We start from the raw sequence: 10,243 nt of genomic DNA, 5'->3' as shown, positions 1-10,243 counted from the left end.
GGTCGAGCTGCTTGATTCTTTTGATGCTTCACTGAGAAGGGTCTTGATAAGTGAAAAGACAAAGCAGGAGAAATGAGCAACAAGAAGTTGAAGCCCTTCATGTAAAGAGTTTTTAAAAGGAGCAGTTAGCAGTCCTAGAATAAATTTGAACACCTGGCTCAGATGAAACAACTTGTTTGTAAAGAACTGGCAGATATGATCACTGAGTCATCAGTCATTTGAAACATCATGGGTGGGACACCTCATTACTCGAAGCATAAACTCTGACTTCAAATGGAAGCTGAGGAACATCCTAAAGTAGATCATTTAAGAGATGGTGAATATATATCAGAAAGAAAAGAGGTGATTACAAAGAGCCACCATGGTTTCATCATTGGATCATACCAAACCTTTCTTTTTTTAAATGGGTTTATCAAGTACATGAGAATGCCTTGGAAATAGTTTACCCAAATTTTAGCAAAACTCTTGGGAAAGTGCCATTTTATTCTTATGGAGATAGCTATGGAACAGGAAATAATAGGTAGATTCAGAACTGGTTGGATTACTAATCAAGATTAATTAATGGTTCTTTGGCAAAGTGACAGGTGGACTACCTCAGGAATCTGAATTTGACCCTGATTTGTTTGACAGAAGAGCAACTGAAGTTTACTGAGTTAAGGGAGTGATCTAGTCACATCTATGCTTTAGAAAAAAAAACTCACTTGATAGGACTGGAGTAGAGATTTGTGGAAGGCAGACCAACCAATGGGTCATTTGGGTAGTTCAGTATAAGATGATGGGGACATGCACTAAGGCAGTAGAAAGTATCAGAGGAGGGGCAGCTAGGTAGCACAATAATGGAGCACTGGCCCTAGAGCCAGAAGGACCCGAGTTCAAATCCAAACTCACATACATTAACACACCCTAGCTGGGTGACCCTGGAGAAAAGTTACTTAATATACTTGATGGCTTCCTCCTCTTGCCCCTCATCCCAGCAAAATCAGAGTACATTATTCAAGGGATATTACAAAAGTAAAGTTGGCAGGCCTTAGTAAGAGATTGGATATGGGGAGAGAGAGAGAAAGGAGTTAGGAATGACACCTGGGTTGGAAACTTTGTTGTCTGGGAGGATAATGGAATTTTTTTTTAAGCTTTTTATTTTCAAAACATAGTTTTCAAAATTCACCCTTGTAAAATCTTATGTTCCAATTTTTTTTCTGCCTTCCTTTCCCCATCCCTTTCTCTAGATTACAAGTAATCCAAATATGTTAAATATGTGCAATTCTATACATATTTCCACAATTATCATGCTACATAAGAAAAATCAAATCAAAAAGAAAAATGAGAAAGAAAAAAATAAGCAAATAAAAAAAGGTGAAAATACAATGTTGTGATCCAACTCAGTCCCCACAGCCTTCTCTGGGTGCAGATGGCTCTCTCCATCACACAACCACTGGAACTAGCCTGAATCATCTGAATAAGAGGCATGTCTATCAGAATTGATCATTGTATAATCTTCTTGTTGCCATGTACAATGATCTCCCTCATTTCTACTCATTTCACTTAGCAAAATTTCATGAAAGTCTCTCTAGGTCTTTGTGAAATCATCCTGATTTCTTATAGAATAATAATATTCTGTAACATTCATATACCATAACTTGTTCAGTCATTCTCCAACTGATGGGCATCCAGATAGTGATAATCTTGACAGTAAAGGGAAATTTCAAAGTAGGGCAGGGTTTTGGGGAAAAGACAGTTCAGTTAAGAATATTCTGAGTTTGATGTCTGTGGAATATACAGTTTGAGACTACTATTAAGTCAGTTGGATATGAGAGTTTGGAGGTTAGTGGAGAATTTAGGTCTGGATTAGGTTTTATTACCAGCAGAGATAGAAACTGAATCCATGGGGTTGTGATGAAGCCTGATGTGAAACAGTATAAGGAAAGAAAAAAGGAAACAGGATAAAGAGCATTAAGATTCTAAGGGCATAATCTGGAAGAAGACTTAGCAAAGGGAGACTGAGGAATGGTCAACTTGTAGGGACAAAATCAGAAGAAAGTCCCAAGCATCGAATTTTGTTATTATAATGATATTCTGTTATGTTAATGTCATAATTTGTTCAGTCCTTTCCTAACTGCATACATGGTCACTTTCTCTTAGATCATTTGGAACATTAAAATAGTGAAAACATTACTGGGTGAAAGTGTGCATAGTTTAGTTCCATATTGTTTTCCAGAGTAGTTGACTTGCTTCACAACTCCAGTAGCAGTGCATTAGTGTCTCTGTGTGTGTGTGTTCTTTTTCCTTGAAACCCCTGAAATAAGTAGCTTTTTGAGGGGGAGGGGTCATTTACTAATTTTAAAAGTTTCCATTTCCACTTGATGTTAAGTGACATTCTATCTTTGAGGAAGAACCATAGTTTCTATTTCCACTTGATGTTAAGTGACATTCTATCTCCTGCCTTTTTCCGATACTTTTCTGCTTCTTAGAGGATCTTGACTTTATTCAAAGCTTATTGTGTCATCTCCTTAGCAGAAAACTTTCCTGATTTTTTAATAGTGCCATTCCTGTCTCAGTGTTTGTACAGTTTAAGTTTATACATTATAACCCAGTTATGGCAGTAACTTTTTGTACTGTTTTTACTGTTATACCTACAACAATATATATATATATAACATAATATGTAATAAAATATATAACAACAATAAATACTTGTAGGATTGGGCTATTTGACAAAAGGGATGAGGAGATAGGACTTGAAAGAGGTTCAGTGATTTGCCTTGTCTGATTCTGGCCTCTCCTAATTCACAAACTAGGGCTCTTTCTATTGCCACAGGGGCAGAAATAGGTCCTGTTGACTGGAGAAAATGCATCAACTTAACAAACTTCAATTATTTACAAGGTGCTCTAGTTCTTTGAGTTTCTGGACAGTTTCCACTTTTAACTTTTTATCCATATCACTTAGTAGAGTATTGCACATAGTTAAATTGGTTAAATTAAACTATTGTCTTTGTAGCTAAGGAATATTTTAGCACTGTATGAGGCTGATTCTCTATTGCAGGGCTTCTCAAACTACAGCCCGCTGAGGACATTTATGAGACCCCAGGTGATGGCAGATGGGCTGAGGGGCGGAGATAGAGTGTGAGTTTTTGTTTTTACTATAGTCTAGCCCTCCAACAGTCTGAGGGACAGTGAACTGGCCCCTATTTAAAAAGTTTGAGGACTACTGCCCTATTGTTTAGTGTAAGACTACTTTAATATACAAATTATTTTGCTGGTACTTTGCTTCAGAGAAACTTAGGCTTGATGAAACAATATTTTGCCCTTCAGTTGTCCGACTAAATCACTCCATTTGGGGTTTTCTTGGCAAAGCACTACAGTGCTTTGACATTGTCTTCTCCATCTGATTTTACAATTGAGGAAACTGAGCCAAAAGGGGTTTAGTGACTAGCCTAGGGTCACACACACAGCTAGTGTCTGAAGCCTTTTTTGAAATCTGGGAAGATGAATTTTCCTGGCTCCAAGCTCAGCACTCTTGTGCCATCTAGTCGTCTGTGAAAGGCTTAGTGTTAGCATGGGAGACATGTATAAGAAGGTGCTACCCTATCCTTCAAAAGTGTGCATTCTTATAGATTGAAATAAGCAGAAAGCACAGAACAATTTATATTAGGACAACAATTTTGAAAAACAACTCGGGATCAATGAAACGACTATAACATTGCATGGAGATGCAGCTATTAGATGAAGCATGTAACCTGCTTTATAGTAGAGAATTGACTCAAAAGTGAAAAAAAAAAAGAAATAGCTTTTGGCAGAAAAAAGTGTGTATTCAGTCCCACACTAAATTATTAAACATCAGAAAGGAAAAGACTATTGACACCTGCCTGTACAATTTAAAGCACATTACTTCCTAGACAGAAGAGCTGGAAGGCATCTTTTAAGAAAATGCCGCATGGGGGTCCTTATCCATGATCACACTGACAGAGCTATAATTTGAAGTCAGCATCTCTTACCCATTCCCAAGGTGCCCCTCGGCACGAAAACGTGCGTGGGGAGGTAATGGAACGGGCCCGCCCCGGGCACCAACCATTCGCCTAACTTCTCCACTGCACGTCCAAAACCAAAACGTAAAAGTGAAAGGGTTGGGCTAAATGACCATTCAGGGCCCCTTTCCCCGCTTTAGTTACGGGAGGACCCACAGCCTTTGAAAACCTCTATAACTACACTATACTAGCAACTTCCGGGGCCATCCATCCACCTCACTCTTACACAACGGTGAGCAACGATGGGGCGCCGCAGAGGCTTTTCTCGGCACTCAAGTGTATCTCTTGAAGGGACGTAATGAAAAAGTGGCTGTTCCAGGTGAAGCGCGGCGGGGGGAGAGAGAGAAGAGCTTACGAGAATGCGGGGCCGAGAATGGCGTCAGGGTAGCCATTCAGAACCAACGGCCGCCCGCCATGTTCCCGCAGGCACCGCGGCTGTACCGGAAGTTACGATAGAAAGAGCGGCCGGGAGGCGCCGCGGACCGGAAGCTACGGCGGCCGAGAGATCCCGTTGGAAACAAAACAAGCGACTCCTGTAGGGCGAGACTCGGGAACTGATTTAGCCGAGCTCTCGTTGGAAGGAAGAGTAGGTAGGAGATTAAGGGAGTAGGGCTGGGAGTCTGAGGGGACTTCAGGGAGTGACGAGTACCCTCCGGGGCCGGGGCCGGGGCCAGCCCGAGCAGCCGCGGACCGGGAAGGTGGTCGTGGCCCTGGTCCCCCCTGCTTTCTCGAAAGGGGTGCCGGGGGTCTGGGCTCGGTGGGGCGGAGAGGTCGAAGTCTCGTGCCCGGGCTGGGGGCAAGTGCCGGAGCACCGGCCGTGGGGGAGCGAGGGGCTGCCGTGGATGCGAGGAATGTGGAAAAGATAGCAACCTTGAGAGTACCTCAGTGTAGAGTAAGAGTAATAGTCGCCCCCAGCCCGAATGATGCGCACCCTCGGGACGGGCCGTCCTTCTGCAGGTGGGGCGGTTTCCGGGGGGAACCGGGGAAGCTGAAACTTCGCGCTTTGATTCCGATCTTGCAACTTGTGCAGGACTGCTCTCCCTCCCCCTCCCCCCATATGTCCTTGATCCCCCCGGTTCCCGCTCTGACTTGTGCTGCCACCCAACCCGGAAACCCAGGTTTATTGTAATGGTTTCACTGAGTCACTGGGGACGCGGAGGCAATTTGCATTTGACTGTGGTACTGCCGCTGGACTCCGGACTCCTTCAGGCTCTTTAGAAAAACGAGCTTATTTCATTTTCGTGTAAGGAGGAGCTTCGATGTCAGCAAAGTATTTAGAGAATACTTTCGTGTGGGGGACATTGTGCTGTCACTTTAATGAATATTTTCAGAAGCATAAAGTTGAGGGGGAGGGAAATGCTGTGCTTTTGTTTCTTTGAACTTAGAAAAGGCGTAAGCAGAACTTTGTGTTTGTTTTTCCCAAGAAGTTACTGGTGGTTAATGATGATATTTGTATAGTACCTTACCTCGTTTTATCTTCACAACAACCCGGGAGGCAGGGGAAACTGAGGCAGATAAGACCTAGAAAATAGGGTAGTTTAAGAAAAATAAAAGGAAACTCAGTGACTTCGATACTAACTTTGTTGACTCAGCAAAGTTAGCAAATCTTTCCTCATTTCCTCAGAAGAGAAACCAAATTAGGCTTGCTCAATGTCATAGAAAATCCGAAGTGACATTATAATCCAGGAATCCTGTTTTGAGCATTTGCTATCTGATTATGCTATCTGATTTTCCATTCCATTCGCTTTGTTCCAGGCAAATAGTTGATTAGGGATTATTAACTTCTTTGGATTTAGTTTTTATTTTTTTCTTAAACTTGCAAAATATTTATAAGACATATGTATTAAAGAAGGAAGGCGCCTTTGTATATTACCCAAGCCATTTATGTAATTTGTTTTAAGTGTTGATTTTGTGTCATTGTCTATAAAAACTGAATAAAGAGGCCGTCAAATGTAATAGCTGAAGGCTGGCTTTGCTACCAGGTAGACTGGAGCTCTACTACGCATTGGATTAAAAAAAACCAACCCAACTTCACAAATATAAGATGAGAAGTAATAGTAAACAAAAGCTAACATGAAAAAAGATGGTGATGTAAATGTGTTTTATGGGCAAAGTCAGCAGAGGGACATGGTAACTAAGAAATAGTTAGTGCTATTTTAGATCACATTAATAGAAACATAGGTCTGGAACAGGAGAAATGGGTTGAATTTCCTTTGTGAAATTGGGCAGGTCTTTTAAATGACTCCAAACTTATTCTGAAAACAGTTCTTTTTAGCATCACTTTTTCTAATGATGGTGCACAGATGCGAGTCATGAAATATTAAGTAATCTCTGAAGATTGAAAGTTGAGAATAAACCAGAGGACAGTACACTTATAAAATGGAATATATACAGGAAAAGCTGTTTATAAGGTGCCATTAGAGAAGTGTATGATAGGAAAAGATGGGTTGGTCACATAGTGGGCCCCATTTGTATATATTTTTAAAAGTAAAGATAACATATGAGATTTTTAATACATTATGGGCAGCATGTGGCAGATTTATACTTCCAATAAAAATTGCACCAGTTAAGCAAACATGGATAGACGCACCCAGTTGGTGAAGTGGACAAAATGATGAGCCTAAATCAGACCCGAGTTTAAATCCAGCTTCAGACACTCAGTAGCTATGTATAACATCAAAATAGTTATAACTGTTGCCAAATTTCCTCAAGTGTAAAATAGGATTATTAATAGCCTCTGCCTCCTAGACTTGTTGTGAAGATTATCTGGCACATAAAATGCTATATAAGGGCTATTGTTATTATTAGTTGTATATGCCTTGTTGAAGGATACTTTCATCAAAATCATAAACCCATTAGAGCAGGGGTTCTCAAACTACGGCTCACAGGCCAGATGCAGCCGCTGAGGACGTTTATGGGGCCCGCCGGGTTATGGCAAATGGGCTGAGGAGCAGAGACAGAGGGTGAGGTTTTGTTTTTACTATAGTCTGGCCCTCCCGCAGTCTGAGGGACAGTGAACTGGCCCCAATTTAAAAAGTTTGAGGACCACTGTTAGAGTATAATACCCAGGACAAAGAACATGGTAATCTTTTGATAATCTACCCTGGTCAGACCACTTCTGAGATATGTTTAAGTTTAGATTCCACATTTTAGGAAAGACATCAACAAACTTGGAGGATGTTCAGTTGAAACCAGTTAGTTTTGGGGAGATAGCCAGGAACTATGTTAAACAAGGATCATTTGTAAGTAGGCAGTATTTATCTTGGAGAAGAGAAGACTTATTAGTCAAGATGGGAAAAGAATATGATTTAGCTGATTTCAAATATTTGAAGGGTGGTCTATTGAAGAAGGACTAGATTTGTTTAACTTGGTCATAAAGATCAGAATTAGAAGCAGGGGTTAGAAACTATAAAGGTAGATTTTAGTTTAAAATAAGGAAAAGCTTCATACCAATTAAGAGTTGCCCCAAAGAAGGTAATGATGTCTCTATCACTAGAAGTACTTCAAGTAGAAGCTGGATAATGAGGGGGAGGGATGTTAGGCAGAAGATTCCCGTTCTGTCTGATTAGACTGAGTAAGATGATCTCTGAAGTTTCTTGTAAGTGTAACATTTTTGGATTGAGACCAGCTAAGCTAGGTGAGACAATGAATAAGAGTGTTGATCTTGAAATGAGCAATACCTGGAATCAAATCTTGTCTCACAAACTCTCATTTATTTAATTTTACTCCATCTCAATTTGCTTACCTATAAAATAAGGATAATAATATCTATTATCTATCTCATAGGTTGATTGTGAGGCTCAAATGAAATAATATTTGTAAAATTAACTCCTCATCTTGTTCATATGATCCTATTCCAATCTTCCCTCCTTAAATAAAGTGCCCCCCTTTGTCATCTCTCTTTCATTTATTTTTAATCTCTGTCTTACCACTGGCTCATTTCCTGTTCACTACACAAATCCTTATGTCTTCTCTATCCTGAAAAAATCCTCACTTGATATTTTCATTTCTACTGTCATCCCTTATCTCTTCTTCCCTTTGTAACTAAACTTCTGGATTTCTGGAAAAGGTCATGTGTATTAGGTAGCTCCACTTTTTCTCCTCACTGTCTCTCATCTCCACCCTCTCCCATCCAATCTGTTGCCTGGGCCTTGTGTTTTCACCTCTGCCACATTTCTTGAATACCACTTTTTTTCTCCTCTGACACTCCTATCACTCTAGTGCAGATCCTGTCACCTCATGCCTGGATTATTTCAGTAACTTGATAGTGAGTCTGCCCACCTCAAGGCCTATTTCAGTTTATCTTCTATTCAGATTTTCTTCAAAGGTGCAATCTTTTCTTCCACTCCACAAACTCCTGTGTCTCCCCACACTTCCCACCACTTTTACCCTTTCTCTTCTCATACTTTACTCTTTAACACACCCTCTTCAATCTAGTGACACTGCTCTTCTGGCTGTTCCACCCAGATAATCCATCTGGGTTCCATACATTTTGTCAAATCTCTCATCCCTGAAACATTCTCCCTCCTCTGCTCTTTACTGCTGACCTCCCTGACTTCTTCAAAGTCCAAATAAAATTTCACCTTCCCCAAGAAACCTTTTCCAGCCACTCACTTCCAGTGCTTTCTTTCTCTTAATTATTTCCTATTTATCCTGTATATAGCTCGTTTTGTATGTATTTGCTTGCATCTTGTCTCCCCCATTAGACTGTAAGCTCCTTAAAGTCAGGAATTGTCTTTTTGCCTTTTACTTTTGAATTCCCAGTATTTAGGACAGAACCTGCCACATTGTAGGGACTTTGTTGATTAGTTGATTAGAGCACTTTAAAAATTTTTATCTTGCTATGTCAGTGATAATTATTATCACTAGAAGAAAGATATTTAAGTACAAGATAAATTAATTTTCAAAGTGAAAGAACAATGAGTCATTTTATTCAGGTCCAGTGTTTAGTCATGTTGAAAAATCTTATGAGATCAATTTGTAGATTTTTATCTCTTCTAGAAATGAAATCTTATCTGTTAGTGAAGAGAGAAAAAAATCCACTAATTGAAAGAAGTATAGTATAAGATCCTTGAAGTTAGGAATTAGGAACTATTTTGTCTTTGAATCTCTAGAACACAGCACTGTTTTGTTCTGGATCTATGATTTCATTGGAAAGAAAACTGATGGGAAAGAGACTTTGTGAAAATTTTATTTGCTGATGCAGATCAGCAATTTTTTTTTAGTTAACTTGTAGTCTTAGAGAATTGCATAGTATTGTTTATTGTAGTTCCGCCTTGGTTTTCCAAAAGGATCAGGGACATCACAGGGTGATATCTTGACTTGCAGTGAAAAGATTTAAGTGATCAGCTATAAGGACACATCAAATATGTATTTGAAATGTTAACCCAGACCATCATTATTCCAAGAGGGACCTCTGTCCACTATATCATAATGCTTTTTAGTAAGTCTTGCTAAATACTTGTAGATTGAAATGAGTGATATGTGAAATTTGGATTTGGGAAATAGTGAGAAGTTAAAGTATTTTCTTAGGCTCAGCCTTTCTTTATTCAATATGTAATAAACATCCTCACACCATCCCTACCCCTTATCAATACCTTTTGATGACTTAATCAGTAGAGACAGCTGATTTTCTTTTGAAAACATCATAACCTTCTAAATGCATCTTTTGGCTTTTAGTTTTTCTATAGATAAAATCTAGGACCAGAAATGCATATACTTACTAAAAGATGAGGTGTTTTTTGTTGGGGGTTTTTGATCTAGTGATTATTTAGTTGACCAATTAGCTTGAGGAAAAAGAAATAAATGGAAATGAATTTGATGAGGCATAGATTTGGGGTACCCAAATTAAATTGGGGTTTCTGGTGGTCAGAGAGTTAATTGATCTCTAGTGGCAGATTTGGGGTTCAGGGAGTCAAATGGAGCTCCCCTGCATCCCCTCAGGATTTGGGCGGGAGGGTAAGAAGTTAAATGAGGTTTAGTGGTGGTGCAAGCAGTTCTCTTAAAAGGAATTTATAGACCTGAAACCTAGGTTGAGAAAAGAGGTTTATTATGGGGATTGGAAGTAAGATTAAAGTCTACTTAAGGAAATAGGTGAGAATAAAGATAGATTGGCACTGGAAACAGTATTCCAGTGGGCAGAAGTTCCTTGGGGTGCCAAGCATGTTTGGAACCTCTGTAAAGAGAGGATTTTTAGTTTGGCTCTTTTTATAATGAGAGAT

General features: G+C 39.7%; 1 protein-coding gene across 3 annotated transcripts in view; it reads left to right on the top strand.

Moving 5' to 3' along the window:
• The first annotated feature begins 4,028 nt into the window (after nucleotides 1-4,028).
• The window catches only part of PSEN1 (presenilin 1), a 72,278-nt gene continuing 66,063 nt past the window's right edge, over nucleotides 4,029-10,243 (top strand). The window contains exon 1 of one of the 3 annotated variants that reach the window (XM_074290097.1): nucleotides 4,029-4,612. The gene's annotated coding sequence lies outside the window, so the exon portion shown is untranslated. Of the gene's footprint in view, nucleotides 4,613-4,956; nucleotides 4,980-10,243 lie in introns of those variants that run through there. The other 2 variants (XM_074290099.1, XM_074290096.1) reach the window with 2 other exon arrangements.

The sequence above is a fragment of the Sminthopsis crassicaudata genome, chromosome 2 (assembly GCF_048593235.1).
Source record: "Sminthopsis crassicaudata isolate SCR6 chromosome 2, ASM4859323v1, whole genome shotgun sequence".
In the NCBI taxonomy this organism is placed as follows: domain Eukaryota; kingdom Metazoa; phylum Chordata; class Mammalia; order Dasyuromorphia; family Dasyuridae; genus Sminthopsis; species Sminthopsis crassicaudata.
Note: the sequence above shows the minus strand (reverse complement) of the source record. Positions and strands in the feature narration are given on the sequence as shown.